General features: G+C 49.5%; 1 protein-coding gene and 1 non-coding gene across 3 annotated transcripts in view; both read left to right on the top strand.

Annotated features, from left to right (window-relative positions):
• Positions 1-27,715, top strand: part of Tna (Zinc finger MIZ domain-containing protein tonalli) — a 333,903-nt gene that overhangs the window by 147,383 nt on the left and 158,805 nt on the right. Inside the window, exon 3 of one of the 2 annotated variants that reach the window (XM_077678789.1) lies at positions 12,370-12,458. The exons of the other annotated variant lie outside the window; for it this stretch is intronic. The gene's annotated coding sequence lies outside the window, so the exon portion shown is untranslated. The remainder of the gene's footprint in view (positions 1-12,369; positions 12,459-27,715) is intronic. 2 annotated transcript variants of the gene reach the window in all.
• Positions 4,472-4,544, top strand: Trnat-ggu (transfer RNA threonine (anticodon GGU)). The gene has a single exon. It is a non-coding gene; the product is annotated as a tRNA-Thr (tRNA).

Below are 27,715 nucleotides of genomic sequence, written 5' to 3'. Positions count from 1 at the left end.
TTTCTCGCGTCGCTGAATGAAACGCGTTCGAGTATGGCGCTGCGGGCCTGCGCAGCTCGCGGCCTGTTGTAGGCGCGACGCCCCGTTTCGCACTTCTCGTCGATGCGCACGTGCGTGCTTCTTGGCGTGCGACTCGCTGCCCTCGCCGCGCTCCCCCGTCCGTGTCGTAGGCCACGCATCTCGGGCACTGTGCTCTGGGTCGACACGCCGCAGGGACGTAGCTGGCTGCTAGCTTTCTGCTCGGGCCTGATTGGTGTTTATAATGCTGTAAGCATTTGCGCTCCCCAAAGAGCCCGCGCGGGTGCAACGCGCGAGCAGCGCGATCCCTGTGCGCCTCCCCCGCGTTTACGTTAGGAGGCGCGCTCAGCTGCAGCGTCGCGGGGCCTTATTGGCAGGGGGACGCAAAGGCCTGCGAAAACGACCATAAAATACCTTCCAACACCTCTACCGCCACCACTGTGTAGTTTAGCTAGTTTTATATTGGTGAACAACTTCTATACAACATGGAGTAGGATAATGAATTCTCATGCTCGCATCAAGAGTAGATGACATAGGGTTTCCTCCAGGTTTTCATTTGCACGAAAGAGCCGTGGACTCGGTGTGCGGTGGCCTCCTGTACATTTATTGTTGGTGCGTAAGCGCGGCGGGAACTATAGGAAACGGCGAGGACCAGCAAACGCACAGGCGCGCCGACGTGTTCGATCTGTGTTTCGTGGCACTGTTCACGCTCGGGGTCACGCAACGTTGCTGATGATATTAGAAGCATGGCTGTGATGATGATGATAGTGGCGCTAAAGGGGGGTGATGTGAACGCCACTACACAATAAAATCAATCGGCACAGGGTGCTGTCGTCGCACCCATAGAGTTTCATGCTAATACCGAGAGGGGACTGCGATCGTTCAACCACCGTGGGGCTGATACTGTGACGTTCGTGTGACGTGGACCTGTGATTTTCTTACTTCGCTTAACTTGAGGCTGGACCGGTTTTATATGTGCTAGGCTTCAGATTTTTCCGCGCCATCAGTTTCGGTTTCCGCGTCGAAGGCGTAAACGGCCTGTTTCGGGGTGGAATGGCTGTTAGCGTCCAATGCCAGCGGCTGCAGTGAGCAAATACTGCACGGTCCGGATGAAACGGATACGGGAAGCATCGCCACGTAGCCCCTACTGTAGCACCCGTCACATACGACGGCATTTCTCAAAACGCCCAAAACAGGCGCAAACTTAGGATTCCGCACCAGGCAGACGGAACGATCCCGCGGTTCCATCCTAGTCCCGTTCATGAACAAGCTGTTCATGGCCATCCGCAACAGCGACGATTAAGATATGTGCCGCAGTTGTGAGCCTATGCCTTCCCCTGGTGGGAGTGACAGGTTGCTTCAAAACGCCTTGAAACCGCCGCCACAGGCGCGCCGCTCTATATTGGTGCAAGTAATCAGGCCCCCGCGTTGCCTAACCACGCTACTTCATACCGTGGTCCGTCGCCCAAATCGGAGCGTGAAAAGCGTCTGCGAATCGTTGGACCGGGAGGACCGCAATGCCGAGAGATTAGTGACGTGATTTCACGTGATATGCGGACTGCGGTCCAATTGGTCTGTCGTGTGTTTCCACCATTACGCGCGCTTGAGCGGCGTTCACCGGCCCCGTATCGTCATCCGTGCGCTGCGAATGCTGCACCCATCGCAGCTGCGACCACCGACGACGCGCTGGCGTCCACTGTGCGGTTGGTATTAGGCCGGCTAGTTATTCCGTATGACGGCGGGGTTGGGCGACCCCGACATACCATTGCAAGCACAACAGGGGCCGTTGCACCGCAGCAGGCGCAGCAGCAACAACGATAACAACAATGTAATAATAATAATAATAATAATAATAATAATAATAATAATAATAATAATAATAATAATAATAATAATAGTTTATTAGAGTGCCCAGGAACAGGCGAGGCCTTGGTTCCGGCGCACTGAGAGAGACAAAATGCGGCACTAATATACAGCAGAAGCTCACAATATAAACAGTCAACGAGAAAACGAGAAGGACGAGCGAAGAAAAAAAAGCAATAAAAATAAACCCAAAGGATAATAAAAAGGTATTCCCACCAAAATTAGACGATTGAGAAACTCTAATGGTGGATCAATGGCAAAATTATGTAATAATAATAATCAATCAATCAATCAATCAATCAACCTTTATTTTTGGTGCCCAGGAACAACCCTATAGGGTCTTGGTACTGGTACACCATATACAAGCATTCATAAAAACAAACTAAAATCAAGACAACACAACACAGAAAACCATATATATGAAAGAAACAATAAGGTAAAAATAGTTACAGAGATCCCAGAAAGCAAAACAGCAAAAAAAAAAAAAGGAAGCCTAGTGTTAGAAGCCATAACACCCGGCCAGCAAAAACGTTGAAGGCACGATAATAATAATAATCAATCAATCAATCAATGAATCAATCAATCAGTCATGTTTATTAACGTGCCCAGGAACAGCCAGAGGCCTGAGTGCTGGCGCACGGATAGTTACACGAAAACAAAATACAAGAAACATATTGCAAGAAACAAACAAGCGACAAGACACACAAATTGAAGCAGCGAAAATTACAGAAATAAAGCATAGGCGGAGCCTGGGTACAGGTAAAAAAGAAAAAGAAGATGCCTTTGTGGCTCAGCTTATTGTAATGAATACACAACAAGCAGAGAACAAAGTTTGACAGTAAGACGACAAAACAATGACAAGAGTATAGAGACAAATGATAAGACAAGCATGATAAGTAAACAGTTTTAAAAATAGGCAACTATATTGGTTGAACAGAACCGCAGAGAAACCAAATTTCAGCAATGAAAAAAAAAATAAAAACGAACGACAGAGATATTATAGATGTTTAACATACTGTATTCAACTGTATAATAATAATAATAATAATAATAATAATAATAATAATAATAATAATAATAATAATAATAATAATAATAATAATAATAATGTGCGAGTGATTTTCGATTTCTTGCCAGAACACCTAAGCACGATTCTTTTCTGTCTAGCAATATTAGCGGTTGCTGAGAACTACAGGCAAGGCCTATAGAAACAGAGTTTTTACTCGAACGTATACGTCAAGCTTTACGGCGCATCCGGAAGACAATGGGGGATTGTACTATCATCGCATGACAGGGGATACACGTGTACAATCGATGGCCTATAAATGCCCCAACACGTGTATGAGACCTCATTTTGGCGGCCAACCATGCGAGTATTCACTAGCTCTCATCTGCCACGCAATCTCCTCCGCCAGTAGTCTGGAATGACTCTTTTTTTTCTTCTTGTTCTTTCTTCCTTTGAACTCCTTCAATTATTCACCCGCACAGACAGAACGTGGGTGTTGTTGTCGCAACGTGGGTCAAAAAAGGTGACTACAACGACGTAGAAAAGTAGAAAAATGACGACACTTTTTCATTCCCTACCACCTTTTTTGTTTTCATTGCTTACGCCATTGTCTTGTTTCTGCTTTACATACCTCGACCTTTTTCACCTCCTGCCACTTTTATTACTCTGCCGCTGAACTGAAATAATTTCAGTGGAAGCAAAAGCTTCCACTGAAGCTTTTGCTTTCTCTTCATGGTATATCCGACCAGAACTGTGAATCGTAATATAAAAAGTGGGCCAAAGGGTCAAAGATCCTATGACTTTGTGAGGAAATTTCTCGCACTGGAAAGGAGCAAAACGCCTGTAGAGCAGAGCTATTAGGCACTGTCTATAATAGCGAATGCCATGAAAGGCGCTCAAAATCCGTGCTGACTCTTTTTTTTTTTATTTAAGGAAACGGTGAGGTATCCTGTGACATTTGCCATTTTTTTTAAGAGAGTGTGCGGTTGATGACTGTAACGAGCTATGCCTTTTAGTGTGCGGGCAGTTGCATCAAGAACTGCGCCTTCGAAAGAAAACCTCTCAGATGTCAGGAAATGTCGTGTGGTGCTTTGCATGATTGCGTTTCCCAGATCCAGGCATAATATATATATATATATATATATATATATATATATATATATATATATATATATATATATATATATATATATATATATATATATCTCCACTTTCTTTCTTTCTTTCCAAATTCTTTATCTGTTTCAATTACCTACCACATCCTCCCCTTTGCTTTCCGAGGTTTTCTTGACTGCCAACCCTTATTTCTGTCTTACTTTCAACGAGCCCCTCATTTCCCATTTCTGATTCGCTACGTGCATAGCGAGGGCCTCTGTTCTGGCAGTCTTGGTGTTAAAGGTAGCTTAAGAGGGTTCAACGCTGGTCGACCACTCTCGACATGTCGTAGACACTCGAGTCACGGCCCGGGGGTTGAAAGGAAGGTCCCCTTCACCCCGAGTAGTCAGAGTGGCGCTGGCTACCACCCGGCGCAGGAAACAAAAATACCTAATATAAATACACAGAAAGTGGAGGGGAAATATAGCCCCGCCGGTAGCGTAGTGGTTATCGCACCAGACCGGTATTCTGGAGGTCGTGGGTTCGGATCCCACCTGGCGGACATTTTTTCTCCACTTTCTTTCTTTCTTTCCAAATTCTTTATCTGTTTCAATTACCTACCACCTCCCCTTTGCTTTCCGAGGTTTTCTTGACTGCCAACCCTTATTTCTGTCTTACTTTCAACGAGCCCCTCATTTCCTATTCTGATTCGCTATATATATATATATATATATATATATATATATATATATATATATATATATATATATATATATATATATATATATATAGAGAGAGAGAGAGAGAGAGAGAGAGAGAGAGAGAGAGAGAGAGAGAGAGAGAGACGCGCACTGGCGCACCGACAAATATGCCTCACCGGTGTTCCCGCGCATTCAAGTGCTTGAGCTATCGCTGTAGCTTCTTGTTGGCGTGATACGTGCATCCCGGCTGCATCTGATGTTTTGCACCTGTAGTAGCCGTGCATTGTTAGATCGCCAGCTGTTTGGAAGTATTTAGTCTTCCTGTCGCGTGTAATCACCTAATCCCCATCAACAGTCGCGCGTAGCCTTTGTCGGCGCGGGATTTGGCAAGTAGCTAATGTAACCATTGCCGTGTAACCAGAGGAAGGATAAACGCTAAGTTGAATAGCAAAAGTTGTGCGGGAAAAGCGAGAGCGTACGTGCCGGCGGTCCGTAAGAAGTTTCGGGCCTTCCCGTTGCCTGTGACGATTTTTTTTTTTTTTTTTGCTGTAATTCAAGGCGGTTGAACCAACTTTGTCGATCGAAAGCTCAGTTTTCGGGCCGAGAGCGCGCAGTGAACAAGAACACAATAGAGTGCCAGGATGTTCCTCCTCAGCGGGGGGCTAGGAGGAACAACCAGGCACCCTATAGCACAGAATCGCACCGCGAGACGAAGCACAGACGCTACTAGGCGCAGTCGGCGCTCTGGGAGCGAAAGCACAGTATACTTGGATGCAGCCAGCGCCTCCTTGTATCATTTGCTGGTGCACGCACCCTTACTCTTTCCCCCTGTCCCCCTCTCCGAGCACCTCCCTTTAGAACGAACGAGTGATTCGACGCTTTCATTACGCAACCGCACGAGGCGCTGGCTTGACCTTGGCTGAGTTTGAAGGTCAGATTGGCGCTACGAGGAACGAGCCATTTTCTGGGTTTGACCAGGAGTAATAAGCTTCGCTTAAAAAAATTATCGCCCACCATTACGAAAACATTTGTCGGAAGTACACACATGGCGCGTCTCTAGAAATATATCATTGCGCATCAGCCACTCACTTATTCCTCGCTGTCACTGCACCGGCCTTCTGCACTTCGGAATCCGTCTTATGCGCCTTCATCTCACAAAAAGTTTCGGGAAACGGGGAGGAAAAGGACGAAGAAAACCGCACACGGCAAACAACAACAAAAGAAGAGGACGTGGGCAATAATGCAAAAAAAAAAATTGCTGCATAGTGACAAATAGGCAGGGTAAGCTCAAAACTAATATTTCTACGGTGCCCGAAGGGACATTTCGAGATATTGAAAAGTGAAGAAAAATCTCGCGTAAGCAATAGAACACCTCCGTGTACACAGGATCAAAGGCGCGGAATATTGATCTCCGCGCATTTCTTCTATTCGTCGTTCTTTACCGTTTCTGACCGTTTACGTTCTTGCCTACATTCCCTTTTTTTCCTCGCGCCCATATTTATTGTATGCAGACGCGAGAGCTTCCCTCTGCGATTCCTGGTTGACTGTGGATGTTTCTCCCATAACGCATTTCCTTTCTCGCTCGCACCTATTGCAGATCATGTTTATCGTACATATTGGGGAACTTCAGCCTGGCATCGTGTTTCGTCTTTCCCTGTTCTCTTCATTGGTTCCTTTTTTTCTTCGCACGTCGTTTCATCGCAATTCCTTTCGCTTTCATGCGGCGATTTGTATGTCCTCATTGGATCCGCAGCCCATCCGACCATGGTTCTTACCCCTCCTTGATCGACGTTGCGGGAGAAATATTTCAGCCAGAAGCAAAAATAAGCAGGAAAAACGAAAGAAATACTGCATGAAAATTTTCGTCCGCGCTTGGATTCAAGCGATGCGCCGGCTCGGTGGTACCCAGAAAGCGAACCGCGCGTTCGTGATCGAGCTCGGATCGCGTATCAGGCCCGCGAAGAAATGTGTGTGCGTGTTTGGCTGGGCGCGCACGTCTGAGAAATCCCATCGCTTGCAGAGCTACTGTTTCTGTGCGAAATGGCACGGACAACGTGTGCCTTCAAAACAGGAATACCTTTCTTAGTTTCTGCCACTTCAGTTTCGGCTACCGCTTTTATTTCTCAAGTTCTGTTCTTCAACCTGTGCTTCTGATGGCAGTTCGCTCTTTCCTGTCCTGACTTTTTCTTGTCGCTACGCTTTATTTTCACCCTGGTTCTGCGGCTTTGCTCCCGGGGCGTTTTCGACGAGGACACTCAAGGGTTGCTCTCTGTATGCGCAGCGATGCGAGAGCCAAACGGCAGCCGAGCTTTTCATCTCCCCGAAGGCGGCTGCAAGCACGCAGAACCGCCAGTCGCCTGGCCTCGCCTGGTGCGCTCGAGAAACACGCGAGCAGCCTACAAAGGAAGAAAGGCCGGTGGTCAACGCTGCGAAATTAACAATGGACTAGCTGGCTGCGTTCGGTCCCTTTTTCACCATCTACGATCCCTCCAGCCAAAGGTTGCAAGCGCGTTGAAGTTGGCGTGAACAAAATGGGGGACAACTGCGCTCTCTGTATACAGGCGTATGCTGATTCTCGCCATCTCGGGAACGCTCCGTGGTTCCAAATGTTGTCCCTCTGTTCCCTCCCTGAAGAGAAGCGATGATGCCGTACTCAACCGGAGCAAAGACAAACGAAACAAAAGGCGTTGAGCTTTCGACCGTCTCGTGTCGTGAGCCTGTATGCCATTGTCGTGACAGCTGTCTCAAGTAATGCGGCTCGCACCCGACGACAGGCTAGCTTGTTTGCTACAGCCGATCATACTACAGTATAGTGTTGCCACATCTTGGCGTCCGCTTCCCTGAAACAACTTTTCCGCTCTGCGCCAGGGTTTGCTGAAAAACAGCGAAAAGGGAGCGCAGACGCTTTGCGCAAAAGCCCCTTCACATCAGATGTTTCCCTCTTTGGTGCAACAGAAACAAACCCGTTGCATTTCAGTCCATGGGGCGACAGAAGGTAGGAAAAGAAGAGAAAAAAAAAAAGGAATGCCTTGGAGCCCATTGCATTCGCTTGGAGATTGCAGACCCGGGAAAGCACCTTGGCTTTCCCATTTGACTGGCTAGCCCGCAACTACTGAAGGAGGGGGCGCGTGGAGCGAACGAGAAGCAGAGGGAGACGAAACGAACAAAAGTGGTAAGACGGAGGACGGCTGGGCTGGCAGCGACGAACAAGCAGAAAGAAAAGCAGCACGATGAGGGAGACGCAGATCCCAAAGCGAATAGTGTGGTAACTGAAGTAAGCACCGGAGCTCTGCCACCGATTCCAACGACTCTAAGAAGAAGAGCAAGTTGGAGGAATAAGAGGGAAAATGAGGAGGGAGGGAAGGATAGAAAAAAATAGAATCCGGGTGGATGAGAAAGAGCCTTCCCGCGCACTTTCAAGTCTGGCTAGAAACAGCTTTGGTCGATAACAGCACGGGCGCTCGGTCTGGCAACCCCGTGGCACAGGGTTGCTCTCCCGCGCCTCTCGATTCCATGACCGAAGTGGCTGGATGGCGCTTACTTGGTCTGCCTCTGCTGCACCCCGACAGAAAAAGAAAGCGGGCCGCGAGGAGACGGAGAGGCCGAGAACGCGGATAGTCGCCACGGGCATAAAAAATGCTCAAACGGCGAAGAAACAACCCAATCTTCACAGACTGCGTATCGATTTGGGAAAGGACCCGACGCCTGGTCTTCCTTATTTCGCTTTCTTGCAGCCCTTGCCCTTCGCTTTACTTTCATCTCGATGCTACTAAGCTCATTCTTCTTGTTCCCGGATAGGGAAACCTTTCTGGATTGGCTCGGTGGGCGTCGGTTTAGCTTGTCTTTGTCTTAGAGGTCCATCCTGGCTTGTCTTGAGACTACGTGTGTGTGTGTGTGCATGTGTGTGTGTGTGTGTGCGTGCGTTTGTTCCTGGCTCCCTTGTGGCGGGAAGATCTGGCGCCTTGGTTTCGCCCCCTTTTCGCCTCGGCTGTTTGTGTTGTGCTTGGACACTCTCTCTTTCTACCACTTCTCCCGCTTCGTCTGTGTCGTCCGTTTCCCGGGGGCTCCAGGACTTCGCGACGCTGTCCGCCTGGCGCGCTGCTCGCCACCAATCGCGGCGCTCTCCTAGTTTTGTTTCGGCCGTGAAGGAGGGAAGGGGCCGCTCCCTTGTTGCTTCACGGGTAGCGTGGGGTGCCTGTCCTATTTATTTGTTCCGGTCGAAGCCGCGCTGACCGCCGGTAACGCTGGTCTGGGTCGGCGCCTTCCGCTGGCGGCGCTCTTCTCTTGCGCCGTATTGGCAGTCGGCGACTTGGCCACGTGCTCGCCAACGCACACCTTGAGTGGTCGCTGCACTGCAGAGAGAGCTCTCCTCAGCTGTCTATCCACCCATCGCCGAGATCACTGGCGTTTGAAGGCTATTCTGTTTAATGCCGTAGGAATGATTGAGCCTGCTTAAGCTCGCTTCTTATTTCGCCGTGTGTTCCTTCTATTTTCCGAGCGGTAGGAATGAGCAGGAAGTTGACATTTTCCAAAGTGCACCAGGAATGAGAAAGTACATTAAAAGGCGGGAACAGCTGAACTGTATTCACTCCGCTCAAAGTACGTGCATGAAGACGAAAGGAACTGGATAAAGAAGGGGGGGGGGGGGCGATCTATCCCCTTTGAATCCACCCCTAGTGTCCCGTCGACATAGTCCCGTCGCTGTAGGTTTTTTTTTTTTTTTCGTTTGTTTCGACGGATATAAGCCTGGTCAGCTGCTGAGTATTCTCTCACACGTGGTCGGAGTTACTATCGGCGTCAAATGAAACGCGAACACGAAAATATGAACCTGAACACACAAATAGCGCGATTCCTTTCAATGCAAGCCAAAATGAAGGAGGAGTTCCCGCCAGCTGCCAAGGTGCTCGTATGCTTGTTCGAGAAGACTTACGTCGTGGCAAAGCCACTCCAGCTGCCTGGTGGACTGCTGATCCTAGGTTTTTGTTTATCTTCTATACGTTTAGCCTTTAACGTAACAAGAGCTGCCACGAAGCAATAAATCGGTAGCAAGATCGCACAGTAGCATTTCAAAAGTTGTCGAAATCGCACAACCTGGATTTTGGCGGATCCTAGTCACCTGCAGCGGCAGCAAAATGTTATGGACGACCGGCTGGAAGCACTTCCCCGAAGCCAGCAGCCGCCAAGGCAGAGAAATGTTGTAATGGCCTAAAAAGAGGCCCTTAAAGGGGCCACGCAGGCAAAACACAAGTTTGGTTCATTCGAAAGATTGCCTCGTTAGAGTCATACTGACACCGCTTGTAACGACAAGCGGTGTCAGTACACTTCGCACACTTCGCTCAAATGAACTAAATAGTTAGGAAAAAATGTAATTGGCTATGCGACCCACTAGCTCATTTCCCGCAATAGAACCTATGATGTCATATGCCCAGCTATGCGATTGGCTGAGGCCGGGAAAAGCAAACGCAAATTAAGCAGGGCTTATAAGCTTGCCGAGCGAGCTATTTGCGCTTAAATGTAATGCATATTCATTTTACAGCAGTAAAAATGGTGCGGTAAACAATGAAAGTTGCGAAAATACACGTAAGCATAGAAGTATACCGATGCGCGCTGCTGTTGGTACTGCGCGCACTATGCTTGTTTTAGCTGCACAGCACTGCGGCGCTTTGGAGTTGTCTCAGACGACACTGGCCGATTGGCGTAAGCGACGTTGTCTTACGTGACCCTGTTTGTCGAGCATACCCCCATTTTCACGAAACGATTACTTTTTACAGTGTTAAAAACAAGCCAGGTGCAAATACGGTCAAAAACTAAGCAACGGCGGACAACGCTCCGTGGCTGAGTATGGTAGCGCCATCTGGGAGGACTAACGGCAAACAAGGCTACAGAGCCGAATGACGCAGTGCAAGTTCGTTTGAATACGCACACTTATGACTTCATGGCAGACGACACGGAAACATGATTTTGCGGGAGAATCAAAATTTTAACCTAAATTGATTAATTTCTCAGCGAAGACGGCATCATTTGCTACCGGGCAAGCACGGGGTTCTCTATGAAACACAAGATCTTTCGAATAAAACAAACTTGTATTTTGTCTGCATGGCCCCTTTAAACGCACCTCCATAACCCGCGAAACGTGCCAGTAAAAGATTGTTTGACGTCGATTTGTCACCAACTAAAACAGGTAGACTGCGTTATTGCACGCTTTGTCATTGTACAACGTAGGTTGTACAATGACCTGTACAATACATTGTACAGCTCATTTATTTGTTGGAAAATAAGCGTCTTTTAGATATCTGGCAGTGGTTGATGAATTTTCGGTGCGGCCCAACAATGCATGACTTCACGCAATTCGGGCTATCAAACGCTTCGAAGAAACGTGGTTCCAGAACATCGGAAGTTATAGAAGGTAAACTTCTCTGCAGCTAGCACAAAAGGCATCGTCACCCGGAGCGCGTTCGTTCTGTTGCACGTTACGATAATCGCCACGGAAAGTGGCAGTGGCAAAGGCTTGTGCTGGAAAAAAGGCGCGCCTTTTCTATGTGACTTAAATTCTGCTTCATGCATCCCTTGCTGGCAAAAAGAACTCGAAATTCCCAAACAGCATTCGATGAAATAGGCGACATCACTTCGACGAAACAGCGTTCGATGAAGCGGCTTCGATGAAATGGACCTGCTTTCGGTAAAACGGCGTTCGACGAAACGGTGTTGGATAAATTGTCTTCTACCCCGCAAGAATAAATACCAGACGACTCTTGATCTGTCCGCAGCGGATCGAATCTGTAGAGAGAGGTATAAGTAAACTGCTGGTGTCATTACACGGAAATCACACAAACGTTGTAGGGTCTACCTATCAGGTATTTAAGCTATCGTAAAGGTTTTTTTTTTTGTTGTTGTTGTTGTTTCCATGTTGTTTTCTATCGCGCTTGTTTTCATAATAAACACTCAGCAAAAAGTCCGGAGCAGTTCTCCCGTTTATTATACATCTCGTAACGAGTTTTTTATGCGTTTTAGTTTTAGTTTTAGTTTTTTTTTTTTGTACGATGTTCTACCAACTTGTCCGGCTCGACGTCCTACTGAGAATTTGTACCCACGGTTATCCGTGGTGTGTTACTCGGCATCGTTTCCAACTGCATGGTTCGGAATTAGGATTCGTCCCAACGCAGCCTCCCTCTTCTCAGAGCAGCGACGTTGGGTGCCTGTCTACAGGGTCTTTTTGTTTCGCTGAGCTAAGGGACCTTTCGAAATGTAGGATTTGTTTGCTCTTTGAGGAAGCTGGATGTATCGTGACCATAAGCGCTGCCATTTTTGCTTGTGACGGATACGTTCGAAAGGCGAGCCTACGGATTGCTTACGGAAGCGTACGGATTGTCTCGTTCGCAGCTGTACGCGTGTGGACGCGTCAGTTTCAATTAGCCGCGCTACGTGCCCTTGGGTAACTTCGCGCTTCAGGTCTACAGATGGAGGACTGCGCTAGACACGTGGAGCACAATCATCATAAGTGCCCCTTGGTTTTGTCACCACCCTAATCGCGAGGACGGCCACGAAAACACAGGGGCGGCATGCTTCCGCGTCTGCTGCAGCCCGGTCGGCCGACTGCGGTGTGGCAGCTTCGGAGGGCTTCACCACAGCGCGCGCATCTTTTGCCGCTCCCCAACGGGCGCCGTTTTTCTCCCCCTCTTCGTGCAGAGGTCGCCTCCGAAATCTCCTCGAGGACGGGATGAGCGCACTGTGAAGGACCACGCGTCGACGCCAGCAGGGTAGACGCAAGCCAAGCTGTAAGCCAACTTTTCTCCTCACGTCTGCCACGTCGCATGAGGCCGACACGCCGTCGTCCAAGCATGCACCACCGCGACCCCGGTGGATCGTATGTGCGCGTTGTTGGCCCATGTCCTTCCTCCAGACGAATTCCCTTCAAGCTAAATTCTCACCGAACCTCTTTTACGAAAGGCCGGCTCGGTGCCTCTATTTCGTCCCGCCCCTCCCCCTCCCTGCAAACAGTTGTGGGGCCCGCCCTGTGCTGAGTTATGTATGTGACGACTACAGGGGCGTTTCTCTACTTATGATAACTAGTAGCAATTACGATTAGGGGTTGGCGGTTGATCGGTTAACCTTCCGATTAATCGATTAGTGCTTTAGTCGAGATTGATTTTGTTAACCGGTTAGTCGGGTGAAGTCAAGCGAGCGAAATGGAATACTTGGTGAAATTGTGAGTGAGCGTGCCGCGGATCGTGTTCGTGTTCACATAACACGCTTTACGTCACAACAGAAAAGGACGCAAGTATGGTCAGAGATGACAGTGATCAAAATCGCAAGCTGATAGCTTTCGAAAGACTGGCAAATGGTTACTCCGAATGAAAATTCTATGCACGGTACAAAAAAACGGCGAGCGGTAACTCGCACCGTTTTAGCGTTGTATAAACTGTGGCGTAAGTAAACCACGGTTAGTCGGCGCCCCCTGCAATTGCGGCCAGGGGCGGTGTTTCTGGTTTCGTAAATAGTGGGAGTAATGAAAGCGATGATAAGCGTCCCGCCCGTATCAGTTTCGTGATGATGATCTGCTTACCCCGTCTGCAGTGCCTGGGAACTAGCCGAGGAGCGTGTATTTATAGCTTTTATTACATTATAATTACATTATTATGAGTAATATTTAAAAAAATGTAACTTTCTTTTTAACGAACGCAACCGATTAATCGATCAATTCACGGATTAACGCCTGCCGGTTAATCGGGTTAAAATTTTTAACCAACGCCCAGCCCTAAATGGAAGTAAACAAGTTGCTGCATCTGCCCGGGACCAAAGCTTGTCATCACTTTGGCGAGTCCCTCGTCGTTCCAAGAAATGTTGTCAAATCTTGCCGCTTGGAATTATAGAGACTGCGTTTTTTGCCACTTTGCACCACGACGAGAACCGGCGCGGCTGTCTAAAACGTGTGGCGCAATTGTCCAAAGAGGTCGTACACCAACAAAAAAAACTAAAACTGTGTTCACGATCATAAAAAGGTCTATTAAAGTATAAGCAGGTATATCAAAACTCGTGAAGGGAGGAGGAGGATGACGAACACTTTTATTGGAAGGTAAGACTCCAGGCCCATTTGGAGAGTGAGCTTGGGGGGGGGGGGGGGGGGGGGGGGGGGGGCCTTGGGGCAGTAGTGTTGTAAGAAGCAACAGGATGGTAAAAGGAGCATCCTAGGTCATGGACATAAGAAAAAAAGGAAGTACGCGTAATACGTGGCTGTAATCAGCATAAATTTCCAAATAACTTTACGGCGGCGAGTCTAATGCATGCTAGCAGCCTTTAGGCGTATTTCCTTGTCCTGTAAAAGTCTACCTGCTTACGACGGGAATGCACTTTTGTTGACATCAGTCAGTGCTGTAGAAGCAATGCGTGCGAAATATCCTTGCTCAGTTTCGTGCGTGAAGGCCCTGTAGTTGGTGCTTCACTCAGTGGCTACAGATGTCATTGGTTATCGCTCGGTTGGCAGTGGCAGGTATGCCTAACCGCAAGGATGTGTCACCTTATTTTAGTTCAGATTGCATCTAAACGGCATGGACCGAGAGGTTACATGACCCTCCTGCCGACGGCCGAAGAAGTTAGTTGCTTTTCGCTTCACTGTTACAGAGGTCAGCGAATGAGAGCAACAGGTATACCGTTAAGCTCAAAATTGTGACCTACGCCATGGCACTGCGCAATGCAGAACATCAAGCTCGCATTGCGTGATGCCACAGCGCAGGTGAAATGTTCAATTCAAATCGTATGCTCAACGTCGTAATTCGCCGACATTTCGTTGTTGGCTGCATGTGGTGTATAATCGATTGCATTGCGGGGAAGCTTAACTAAGGGACTGCCTTAGAGTGTGCGTATTTCAACGGGCGCGGTCTCAATGCAGCGCTCTCGAGTATAAAAAAATAGAGGCGCTTATATCCTAGGCGCTCTTAGAGCCACTAAATAAGCTAGTGGCTCTAGGCGCTCCAGGCAAAAGTCTCCTTCCGTGGCGGCGATGGGCGCTTCTGCTGGCGATGGTCGCTCGTCCTTTCTACACGAGGAGCGCGGCTTGTTTGCCGGCGGCAGCCCTGACGCGCGCGGTCGCGCTTGAGCGAGGCGGCCGCTGCTACACCTCCTCTCCCGACCCTCTGGCGGCGGACACTTTGCCGCTGAGTTTCACTTTCCGTTCGGCCGCCGTTGTTTTTTCGCGCTCTGTCGAAGCGCTAGAACAAAGGTCGTCCCAAGGACACCCCACAGGACCGACATGCGCTTGACGAAACTGGCGCCATACTGCTGTCCGCGGCTTCGTGCGCGCTTGCTTCCTCCCTGGGAAGGATAAAATGAGCCGTATTACACGGGCGCTTGGGGGCCTCTGCGCGCTGAATGTGAAAATCATTTCTCTTCTTCGACCGGTGAACATGTACTGCATTGTAGGGGAGGAAGCTGTCCAAATACAACTGATCGGTTAAGAAGGGGGCAAGGGCGGAGTCTACTTTCGACCTTAATGGGATTCGGAAGACGGTGATTGTGTCGGGGGGCTTTTCCTGAGCGTTTTTCCTGATTGATTCAGAACTTAGCCTCGTGCTTCCTGTACTGGACTTCTCAAGCCAGTTACGCTACGGGTGCAACAAGGTGCGAAAACTTGGGACCACATACTGATTTCCAGTGGGGCCAAAAATTGCACCCCGGCCGTAAATTTTGTAGCCACAAAATGGGCCTGGTGAGGCGGGGTACAACGCACACGTGTCGCACACAAACCTGTGGGACGAGGGTGAAAGGCAGAGTCGTATCCAGAGTGACCCCACGGGAAGAATTGTTGCTGTGGATACCGTGGGGCATGGCAAGGGGGGTAGGGGTGATGGCACGCAATGTGTTCTTGATAGGTCTATTTTGCGGGGCGCTTGAGGGCCGGGTGAGGAACTATTGATGAAGAGGTTGTGGGAAGTGGCGCCTAAGAAACAACAAAGGCAAAAAATAAAGCCCCGTGAGGGAACCATTAGCGTTACGAAACGTTGACATGCGTGAACTATATTTAGCGCGATAGTCCGCGAGTTCCCTTCAGCTGAAGTGAATTAAGCCAAAGCACATATCCGCTTTTTTGCATACTGGCGGGGAAGTGTTTTGAGGACGTGTTTACAGGACGGTGATAGTGACGGCTTTCAGACAATGCCGTTACGAAATTACCGTGAGACTGCGCACAATGGGAATGTCGTGGGATGAAGATCGTGCGTCCCTCGAGAGCCCACTCTTCCTCAGGCTTTCATGCATGGGCGTTGGCAAGGAGGCGAAGCCGTCTGAGGTCGAGGCTGTGGAGAACTTCAGCTTCACTGTCAACATCGATACGCATGCTAATTGATCGTTAGCGTTGCTGATAAACGCCTTAAAATTACTCGAATTTAGAATATTTATCTACACATTTCGGAGCCTTCAAAGATTAAAAGTTTATTATTGCGTGAGCAGTAGATTTGGCATGCCGTCAAAATTTCGGCGTCGCTCTATCAACAGAACGAGCGATCGCTAGATGAGCACAGAACGACACACTGGAAGAAATCGCGCGGAGAGAGCTGCCTTCGAAACACGCTGACGACATTGGCAGAGTGACGTCAAGTCGAATCGCGGCGCCTCTGCGTCGTCTCGACGGGTCCCTTGTCTCCCGCCGCCGCTTGTCCGCACGTGGGCAGCCAGTGCAGGGTGGCAAAACAGGAAGCCCGTGCATCAGGCCGAGCCTCGAGTTCGCGAGGGAAAGGGACGATATGCTCACGCATGCCTCAAGATTCACCAATGGCTCTTCAATGATTATTTTCTCTGAATTTCTCGGGATAGGAATACCAATCTGTTCTCCAGAATTGGGATGAATTAAAGTGGAACTAAAAAACCCAGCACACGAAAACATGAACCGGAACACACAAACAGCGCGATTTCTTTCCATGCAATCCAAATTGACGTGTGGCTTAATTACAGTGAGAAAGTTGGGACACGCGGCTTTCCAAATATACCAAATGGCCTGCCATAATTGGGCCTCTACGAAAGGCATTTTTCAATTTTGCGTGGTCTGGTTCATATTTTCGTGTTCGCATTTCGTTGGTCCATGACTGTATGCATGATATGCGTGAGTCGAAAAATTCTATCCCTGGATGCCACCATGTTTTTATCGATGAGTGAATTCGTCGATCAGCCAACGTTTGAAACCGGGGAATGTACGATATGACGCCGCTTAATGTGCTTTCTGTACCGTACTTTCTTCGAACATGACAGCTGTGTTGCATAGGCGCTGCCCAAATCAATAAAGCGTGTTTAATTTGTCCCCTGAATAATGATAATTGCTGGCTTCAAAAATCTTCTCTGAAAATGCCACCTGCAGAAGCTAGCGACTCTGATTTGTTGCCGGCTTCATGCTTACCGTGGCAGGTAATATCAACCCGAAACACGTGGACTCAACTTGACTGGAAAGTGAATATTCCTCGGTATTGCATAAAGTCTTTGCTGGCTGAAAGTGTTGCCGTGGAAGCCGCGCTTGGTGAAATTTTGTGCAGTAAAACTTGAGGCTTAGCTTTAGCGATGTTGAAGTAGTCATGGCGATAGTCCCACGTAGTCTATAGCCGCTGCAGGCGTGGTCAGGTATTTCGTTCCAGGTGTCAACGTTCTTCGACATTGCATGGGTTTCCCTTAGAGTCGCCAGGCAGTCCGGCCTGTCGCTTCCGCCAAAGCCATACCGCGTCGGTACGTCCAATTTACTTAGCGGTTCCCCCTCAGTTACACGAAAAATGCAGTCAGCATTGTTTCGCCCGGTTGAAGATGAATCCGAGAAAACAGTGGATAATGCGACGGAAACTTTTGAAGACAGTTACTAAAACGTCAACTCATTATATAATAATTCCGCACTGGGGCCGTGAACGAGGCAGGCGTTCTGGTGTGGCTTAGGAGGTTCGAGGTTCGAGTTCTGCTCACCGCGTCGAGGTTTTCTTTACTTTTAGGGGTGAAGCCCCCTTGGGGCTCGGGCTGTCGGCGTCTCCTGACATCGTCGTATCATGTAGTCACGGTGTTAAAACACAGTATCACTCGTTTTCCAACGCCTCGCGCTAGAACGCTTCGTACTTCACAGACACGATACTTTTACTGCCAAGGTGTATACCTCCGCTCCCCAACGGTTTCATCTCCGCGGGCAAAAACGCCTAGTCGCCAAGAATACACTTACACCCTGCATGCTTCGCCCCTCCCGAGGTTTGACGTTAGTAAAGATGGCCCGGGATTTTCGTCTTTTTTTTTTGTGTGTCGCGCAAAAAAAACTTGAAATTAATACATAGCTTCTGTGCGTGCTCCCCTCCCCCCTCCTCTTCTTTTTTATTATTTTTTTTTTAAATTTCTGTTTCTCGTAAATTGTTTGCTCCATATGATTGCTGACTCCACTCTTTCGAACATTTATCGTGCTCACAAATGCCCTTCATGGTAAAGTTACCAGTCTTGAGGTAGACGCTTAATGAGTATGGTCGCATCCAACCTTTCTGCATGAACGCTTTGTAAATAAACCAATAAATGGCGTGAAGCATAACAGTCGGCATTCGTGTGCAGATCTTAGAAACCGAATACGTGCAGCGGGCGCTTCCGAGCGTGCGTAATGCTGTGGGCCCTTGTACAGTTGGAGAGCACAGTTTTTAATATTATAAAAGGCCAGTCAAACGAAAACTGCAAACTCAAACTGCAGCGGCCCACAGCTATATATGTAGCGCGAATAACCTCCGCGTCGCCAATGTTGATACGGTTCACGTTTATGCCCTGAATCACTGCATACGGGATTTTGCCACCGTTGGAGCCGTTATCGTGTTTAATCGCTTCCGGGATTACCTTGCGGCAATGCGGTCTATGCCTGACTCGGAAATGTTACATCACAGAGTGTGCATACACGTGCGAATATGCTGCGTCGATAGCCCTGACAGGATATCGCTGCTTGAGTGCAAGGAGGGACAGCGGATTTTTTTTTTTTTTTCGTCTTCACCGCGTTAGGTGATATCGTTGCGCGATCTGCTGTGTACGGGGAAGTTTGCCGCAAAAATCGATCCTCGCGCACGATAGTCACGGCCGTGGCCACCGCAGCAGTTGTGCTGCGGGGCCTGGCATCATGAGCGCACCGGGCACATTCAAAGCGCGCTGCTCGTCTCAAGGGCATTGTCGCTGTGTGCAGACGATGCGCGTTGTGGGAAACGCTTGTCCGTTCGACCGGCCTCTCCTCCGACTTTTTTTCTTGTTGGCCTCCATGAGCAAGTGTGGTTTGCGTACAATCTTCTGCGAATTGCCTTCTACTTTTTTCGTTTTCAGAACCCGAAGTGGGCGCTTCTGGGTTCTTGCGTTTTACGGCAACCAGTGCTGTGCGGTTAAACATGTAATTCGAATTTTGGTCAGGGATTTTGAGAGGTCACAGATGAGCGGGGGGATCTTATACCTCGCGCAGTGTCGTTGTGGGGCGCGTAAAAGATAAGAAAATCGTATTTTACTGGTGTCACCACAGTCGTTGGTCTGGAACAAGACCACCGTGGCCATTTTTTGCTTGTAAGGGGGGGGGGGGGATCAAAAAGGCCGCATGCATAGCGTTAGTTGCAGGTTAAATAACACTACAGGTCGTTGAAATTAAAACATTGCATCCAATACTGAGGTGTACAGTTTTCACAGCCCAGGTGTTGTAAGTAAGTGTGAGTACCCCGCTTTTAATCTTTCCTTTTACCTTTTTTTTTTCTAACCTCGTGCAGGTCGCGTTGGTATTCTGTAGCGGCAGGCGCGTTGCGCATGAAACTTGATTCCTAATCGTTGTTGTCATTTTACCGGGCACGCATTGCATTCTCGCCTCAAGATTGTCAGACAGCGCACCGTGCACCTATTATAGACCAACTGTATTCCTACGTGTTTGACTATGTCTAAAAAAGTACAAATATTAATTAATCCATCTATCAATTAATTAAGTAAAAGTAATTTAGTTGATTAATTTAATTAATTAGTCAACCGATTATTCAATCAATCAATGTTTGGTTCTGAAAATTCTACCTGAATGTTATGTGCAGGAGGTCCCAAGGCCAGAAACTGCAACCGGGACCGTGCAGATAAACAAGGGTGTGGCCGCACAAAAAAATATTCTGGCGAGAACGAAACGTATTTCTTTCTGGGAAGTATAGTTCTGCACTTTCTTCTGGCAAAAAAAAAAAAAAAACTGGAAGCGTTGTCTGGTTCTATGCTCCTCCCCTATTCGTGCGTTTTGCTGTTTCGCCGTGTTCGCCCAGCCTCATTCGAGATGCTAAGAAGGGGCTTTTGGGCACGCATACAGTAGCCCTAAGGAGGCAAACGCTGGTAGCAGAGCCCAATAATTTATTACATGACGTGCGAATCGAGAGCTTCACAGGGAAAAGCGCGATCGCCTTTATCCACGCAGGCGCTGCAGAGGAAAACATGCAAGGATTGCACGTCGCGCGTGCTCGGGCAAACGCACAGTAGCGCGACAAACCAGCGTAGCCGCACCTGCAGGTTTACATGGATACCCGGAGATTTTGCCAGAGATTACCGATTTCCCTCGGTGCTCATTCGTGTATCAGTGTATCCCTGCCGAACGAATTGCTGTTCGATGGTGTTGAACAGTTCAAAGTGGCCAAAGTGGCCAAAGTGATCAAAGTGGCCAAAAACTCTTCATTTACCTGTAACCCTGACTTTCCCAGTCAATCTTCACAAACACTCCTCCTGGACAGGCTGCAAATAATTTACGCCCTTTCTGATCGGAAAATGTTCACTCTTTGTTTTTGAAGGATTATCCTGTCTGCGCATCGCGTGTATATGTCCTTCAAGAGCCTGGTGCGCGTCCTCCTCTATTAGGTGCGGAGTACCTTAGGACCGCACAATGTCCGTCCGCGTCCGTGCGCATAGAATTTACAATCGCAAAAAATCACACAGGCACCGGCAGGATTTGAGCCTGTGTCTGGCATACCAGACAGAGTTGGTGTCAGTCGTATTACCCATTGGGCTACGACCGTGAGTTAGTACCCGAGAGTCAAACGGCTTACTCCCTCGCCTGTAACGGTGCGGAGTACCTTAGGACCTCCCAATGTCCGTTTGCGTCCATCCGTGCGCACACCACCATGAAGCGAAAATCAAGCGAAATTCGATTTGAGCCGTGAGTTGCAGTTTCATTTAGGGAATAATCAAGGTGCAACTCACGGCTCAAATCGAATGACGGTCGGGCCCCTCAAATCAGATATCACTCGGGGCGCAACTTGGATGTCATTTCGAGTCCCCGCACTGCACACCCACCATCATCCACGGAGTGGACATGCTGCCATTTTTTTCCTGTTTTTTCAGTGATTGCAGCATACTGCCGCTGCGTCCACCGAATCAAATGCTTTTCTCATAATCTGCAAATTTCATGTGCATGAGTTTTTTATACTCCGCGGGTTTTTCTGTTACCCGATTGATTGCGGGAATGTGACCAATAGTTGTGCAGCATTCCCAAAATCCAGCATGCTCACTCGGTTGTTAGAAATCTAGGCTGTCAGACTTATGCGGTTGACTACATGTGCCCGTTAAAATAAAGGTATAAAGCGTTTAATTACGCTAGAAGTTCGCCACATTCAGCAACGGCCGCTATTTCTGATCTTTCCACGCAATTCTACAATGACCAGTGCCACTTTCATCTTGGCAGCTGTCTATCACAGTTCACAGCGGTCAAAGCTTAGACGTCGTGTTTTCGCGTCCGGTAACTTGTGTCGTTACTTTGCCCATCGCGACACCACGCGCCACTAAGCGAACCTCAGACGATCAGCTTGTAGCCTCCGCGCCTGACACCGGTACAAGGGGACCAAGGAGGCGGGCCAGTAAGCAATCGCTGCTACTCCAGAGTTCATTGCTGCATTTGCGCCCTTCGAGAGGCTCTGCGATCCTTGCACTTGGGTTCGCAAAAAGAACGTTCAGAAGAATGCCTGGGGCACCCGCAATTAATTCTAAGGAAGCGATAAGGAACCGGCACGGCGCTCAGCAGGCACATCAGCGGGCACCGCCACACTGAAGTTCTTCGCGAGATAAACAAGACCTCGACTCACAAAGCTGTTTGCACGTAAGACGTCGTAAGAGCAGTTCGGGATTGGCCGGTGCCCGTGTGGGGTTATTTCCCCTCGAAAAACTAGATTATAGCCAAGGCGCCGGCTAAACACAAACTTCACTCAGGATAGCTTACGGGCGAACGGCTTTGTGAATCTAGGCCCAGCTTACTTGTAATACAGGGGCAATCGCCGACCATAACCTACAAGCTCGTGTTCGTTTTTTAACATATTGTGCATTTACTTAGTAAACTTGAAGCTATGATGATTAGTTGGGACCCTTGGGAGCTGTGATCGTTAGTATCTCCTCGCGACTCAAGAGTTCATTTCGTGAGGCGTTTATTGAGCGAATGCAATACCATAAGTGCATTCAGTAAAAATTTTGTTTCGGCTTCGAAGCACGGCAAAGAAATGACAAACCAGCCAACTCCTTCAGCTGTTCTCGTTCACTGTTTTTCAACGCCCTGCAGGAAAGCCAACGTTCTTTGGCGATGGTGATGAATGATCGCGGGTGAAGGGAAAGGAAAAAAAAAAAAACACTTCAGGGGCCAGAATCAAACCTGGGTCCCTCGCGTTATGAAGCCGGCGTCTATCCGATTTGGCAATTTCGACATGGTCGTAACTGAGTCCAAACTCAGACGACAACCAAAGAATCCGCCGCGAGAAAGCTTCGCGTTCAACCATCGTCGTCGTTAGACGTAGGGAATGCATGATTTTTATTCCGTATTTCGGGAGTTTAGAAAGCGCGGCGAATGAATGTGCTAAGACGTGATACGTTAGTCTCGAACGCGCGCAATGAGGCCTGGGCCTGGGCCGGTCGATCAGCGGCGCCTATGAGACATTCGCCGAATCACGACGCACGCCCCGCTCCAAGCAGCTCGCGGCGGGCGAGTGGCGACACGGCGGTGTTCGGGCGACGTCCGTCAAGGGCCACCCGAGCCAAACGTGTTTGTCGGGGGCGCGCACACGACAAAGAAGTGGCCGAGGGATCGACCTTTCCGCGCCGAGGGGAGGTCGTGGAGCGGCACAATGCGAGGACGGCCACCGAAACGGGGGTTGCGGACACGAGGAAGCCGCCGCCTCCTCGCACTCGCGCGTCTTGCGCTGCGAGGCAGATACAACAACAACGCCGCCGCCAACCTGTGCCGGCGGTTCGTTCACCTTGCGCTTCCCGCCTGACCGGGGCCGCCTGGGCTGTGGACGCGTTTTTCGCTTGGCTGCCAAAACGAGGACCCGCCTCTTGTTCTTCCTCGAGAGAGCGGGGATCGCATGCTCGCCTTTGAGGCCTCCCGGAACCGCGGACGACATCGGAGCGCCCCAGGTGCTGCTGCTGCTGCTGCTGCTGCAGTGGCGAGCGCGATGCACCGCGCCGCACGGGCGACGGTCAGACGCGTGGCTGCGGCAAACCCATTGTTTTCCTCGAAGAGCGCGCATCGGTGATGCGTTTTAATGCCAAAGCCTTAGTTACCTCGGTAGGTCGAAAATCCGGCATCGTGGCCTGGAGGTGGCCCAAAAAGTGGCCGATGGCTCAAAGAATAAAAAGCGGATAAGAGAATGCTTAAAGACGGAGTACAAATGGACAAGACCGTGCCAAACTGCTAAAACTGTTGTCGTGGCTGACACATGCCAACATAGTGCAGTGCAAAGGAAACCTTGGTCATATTTGAGGCAAAACAAAATACTCGCTGTTCCAACAGGTGGCACGTAAGCAGGACGAACGCGGGAAAATTGAATTGAACTGAGTTTTGGTGCAGCGCAGCAGTGGGTCCATTACATATGTGCACATTATTGAGGTGTATGTATGCATGATGTCATTTCACAAAGCAGGTGTAATTTTCCAATGCGTATTGTGTACCCGTACTGCTCAGAAGGGTGGTTTGACCTGTCGGCTTTCATCCTTTCTTTAATGACCCCCCCCCCCTCTTATCTCGCATGCATATTTATGGCCTTCACAGTGAAGCTAACGATTGAGACACCCTTGTGGTGTGTGAGGATAAAATACCGCTTAAAAACCATTTACAGCGTGGTGGTTTGTACCTACATATATCATGCATGGAAGGCGCCCCACCCACCGTCCCTATTTGCATCATAGTGTGTCAGTATTCAGCGCAAACTTTAATGCTGTTGAGTTAAGAGGCCTCACCGTCAGGTCGGACGCATTGTGCAGCTTCTTAATCCGTGCTCTCTAGGCTGTGCTTGGCGTCGGAGGCAACGATCACTGTGTAAATCGAAGCGGTGTCCTCGGGCTCTTAGGAATTTGGCTTTCCCGCAACTCACTAGTACTGGCGGGGGTGCCGCCGGTGGCCTTGCCGAGCCGGATGAACCTTACCGTGTGGATATGGGGAAAGGGGTTTGACAGCTAAGCGTGCACCCCAGAGCAACAAAACTCATCAACCCATCATCACCAAACGACAATACGCTCATCCTAAGCGCCCCCGGCCATTCTTCCGTTCTGGTTGTACTCAGCGACGTCTCTGGAGAAATGATGGCTCCTGTGGGTTTTCCAGTCTTAGCTGGTGCCGTGCGGGTGAGGACCGCCGCCGCAGCGCGGCCGTCGAAGTTTGAGGTGGCGGCGGCCTCGTGAGAAAAGTCGGGGCAGCGCCGGAAGAGGCGAGGAGGAGGCAGGCACGCGCGAGCAGGTAGTCCCCGCTCGGACGCGCACTCGACCGGCGGCATTCGTCGGTGCTGTTCTTTCCACGGACTTCCTGGACAGCCTGCCCACCCGCGCGAGGAGCAGCGCCACGACGAGGAAACAATGCCCGCGACGCCTCCGGGGCCGCACCGCATTTGATATATACACACGGAAGCGCCTGTTTGGCGGCGGTCGCATTTCGACGTCGTTCGTTTGTTCGGACAGACCGAAACGCCGGGGTGTCCGAACCTCGAGCTCCGGCGACCCAGGCTAGAAAGTGGAGCGGCCGCTCGGCTCGCTTCCGCCTCCGCTGGCTTTTCAACGGGGCTTCTTGACCCTGTTTGACCGCGTTCGCTTCACTGCTGCGGCGGCCTCGTATTCGTCGAGGTATGCCCTTCTCGACGGAGTCGCGCACATGCGCTGCTGCTCGTGAGAGGACGGACGCGTTTCGGTGGACCCGCTTGCTGCGCTACTTCACAGTATGCCACCAGCGTGTGTGGTATCAAGCTAGGAGGTGGCTTTTGCCGTGACAGCAGTTCAATTTCGTTAAAAAACGACGAGTGCATTGCACACGGATAATATACAGAGCCACTGTGGCAAAATCTGCGCTGGAAATACCTTTTCTCTGCTTTGAATACTAAATGCGAGCTGCTAGTTCTGTTAACTATTGAGCTTATTGTTAGCTGCTAGAAATAAATACCTGCCCCTTCCCCTTGTGCGCGAGGGAATGCTGCGAAAGTTGGCTCGGGCTTCGCGAACCTCCCTCTCCACAGAACTATGACTTGGTGCGTGGCCGCACTACACATTTTTTCACTCATACTGATACCCCGCAGACAACCGAAAAGCGTTCGCCACGCTGCCGCTCGTAGCAATGCTCTAGCATGCCGTGTAGGGCGGCGTTTGTCGGAGGACGCAGGACCGCTGCTCACTTTCACTGTGCGAAGTCTCTCGTTCCGGCGTTTCGGGTCGACCTATACCCGCCTCTAGGGGCGGGCCCTTTTTGCGTTTTCGCCTGACAATCGAACCAAGGCTCCAAAAGTTCGTTAAGTATTGTCAGCTTTCCATGTAACAATCCCGAATGACGTGAAACCTATTTTTCGTGGAGGCACACAATTTGTAGCGCACTGCTAGCTCTCGTGTGATTTTTGCTTTCCTCCGCCGCGTTCGGAAGTGTTGCAATAGAGGACGCACCCAGAATGTTTTACGGTCCGGCACCTTTTCTCGGAACCCTCCTCCGGCGATGCCGTTCCATTTCCCAGTGCGCGCTCTGTCGCCCTTTGTCAGAACACGCTTCCGGCGCTGTTGTTTCTCTTATCCGGAGGAAGCCTTCTGTTTCAGCTGCAAGTACATTTTTATCCTTTAATCCTTTGCTGGCGTTCTTCTAGGGCTGGGCGAGCAGTTCAGCCTCAGTGTTGTATATTTTTGTGGGAAGGCTGGGCAGCTTTCGCGATCACGAATGTCCCATATCTCACGCTCGCTTTAGAACATTAATTTTTTTTAGCGAGGAGACTCGTTCGGCCATAACGTGTTACCAGTAGTGGGAACATTTCAGCTTAATTAATGTGCGTTCAATTTGGATGGTAACTGTACCGTTGTAAGCACCAATTAAAGAAAAAAGACTGGGCAGGTAGGACGAAGTGCTCATCACGAAGGAATTAAGCGTTCCTTCTTCCGCAACGCGGCCATGCCGATCCGTGGCGGGTCTGGAAGGTGACCGGCGCGCACGCGTCGCGAAAACGAGGCACGGAAAGCGGCTGAAAATTACCACAAAGCCTTTATTTGCCAGTGGGTGCCTATTGCTGATGCCTCAAGGTCGTGTCGTCTCCTCCGGAATCGTCCGCGGCTCGTCCTTTGCGCAAACGAGCCTCGCGCTAACGCCACCCGCTGCCCTCCTCCTCCTCCTCCTCCTGCCACGACGTAAGACATGGAATTTAAAAAGGCCGCGCACGTGTCTTCTGGCGTTCGGCGCTCAGCCTTAACGACGTGCAAAAACTGAATAGGGGGAAAAGAAAGCGCGTATACCGCAGAATATTCGCGTCTCTCGCTTAGGAACGAAAAGGGAAAATCCAGACGCTGCGCCGCGGCCCCAACTGCGCAGGCAGAGGGCATCGCAGCTGTCAACACGGATGTTTGTCACACGTTGTTTTCTGTATTCTTGCTACATTTTTCTTCTTCCTCGTCCTTAGCACGCGAAGGAGGAAGTCGTCACACTATAGTCCGACGTCGAGGTGTCTCCTGCCAACTTGCGGCGGCGTCCGCATTCGAGAGACAGCCGACAGTTAATTGGTTGGATAACCAGGCTGCTAGCGTCGCTTCTTCACTACGGCTGGCTGAGCTAGGTATTCCGGCGAAAATTCGCTCTCCTCGTGTGCTTCGCCGTTTGCCTCCTTTGCAGTGAAACGGCGGCCGCGGGAAACGTGCGCGAGCATTGTTTGCTTTCACCTGAACAGAGAATATTGAACTAAGAGAGAGAGAGAGAGAGAGAGAGAGTAGAGGGTAGAGGGTAGAGGGGCGGAAAGATTAAGCTCCTCCAAAATTAAGCTTCTTTTCTTCTGAAACCAGGTGGCGGCAAGGTCTCAAGTTCGAAAAGATCAGTGAAAACACGCGAATGAGCCCCAGATTCCGGGAACCATAAGGAACCCCTCAATAGTTACCGTACTTTAAATACGGCACTGCTTCCTTTGCACAACGAACTTATTCACGCCACATAGCAGCACAAGAAGAGATTGTTGAGTTATACAGCGCACAAGAACACCGCCCGTACTGCGCGCGAATGATAGGAAATCTTCCCTCTAGAAAGTTTGTTCCTGGATCAACACTTCAACAAAACCCCTGCTTCAGGTGGTTTAAAGCGCTGAAAATCCTCATTTTATTTATTTATTTATTTATTTATTTATTTATTTATTTATTTATTTATTTATTTATTTATTTATTTGTTTATTTATTTGTTTGTTTATTTAGTTAGTTAGTTAGTTAGTTAGTTATTTATTTTCTGCCTTTATTTTCCATGTGGCTATTCTAGTTGCTGCTTTTTAAGGAAGGCGAAAACAGAACCTGAAGAGGTCTCGCCGCCGCGTCGTAACAACGGTCGCGCTGGCCCCGGGCACAGCAAGGTGTTACATGGATGAAGGCGTCCAAGTGGCGACCTCCGTCATGCCGAGGTACCGCAGTGAACGAGCAGCTTGCCGGGAAGTTGCCTCCGTTCCGGATGACGGAGATCCAAGAGCGAAACTTAACTTGTTCAATGCATGCTTAAGATGCATGTTTAATGCAACATGCATGTATAATGCATGTTTAACTTGACTAAGAACGGCGATGATACAGGTAGCAGCACGCTGGCGTGCTTACAACA

Source organism: Haemaphysalis longicornis, unplaced genomic scaffold, assembly GCF_048455015.1.
Source record: "Haemaphysalis longicornis isolate Haplotype H1 unplaced genomic scaffold, Haemaphysalis longicornis Haplotype H1 scaffold_1, whole genome shotgun sequence".
Classification (NCBI taxonomy): Eukaryota; Metazoa; Arthropoda; class Arachnida; order Ixodida; family Ixodidae; genus Haemaphysalis; species Haemaphysalis longicornis.
The sequence above is the reverse complement of the archived record's forward strand: the minus strand, read 5'-3'. Positions and strand labels throughout refer to the sequence as shown.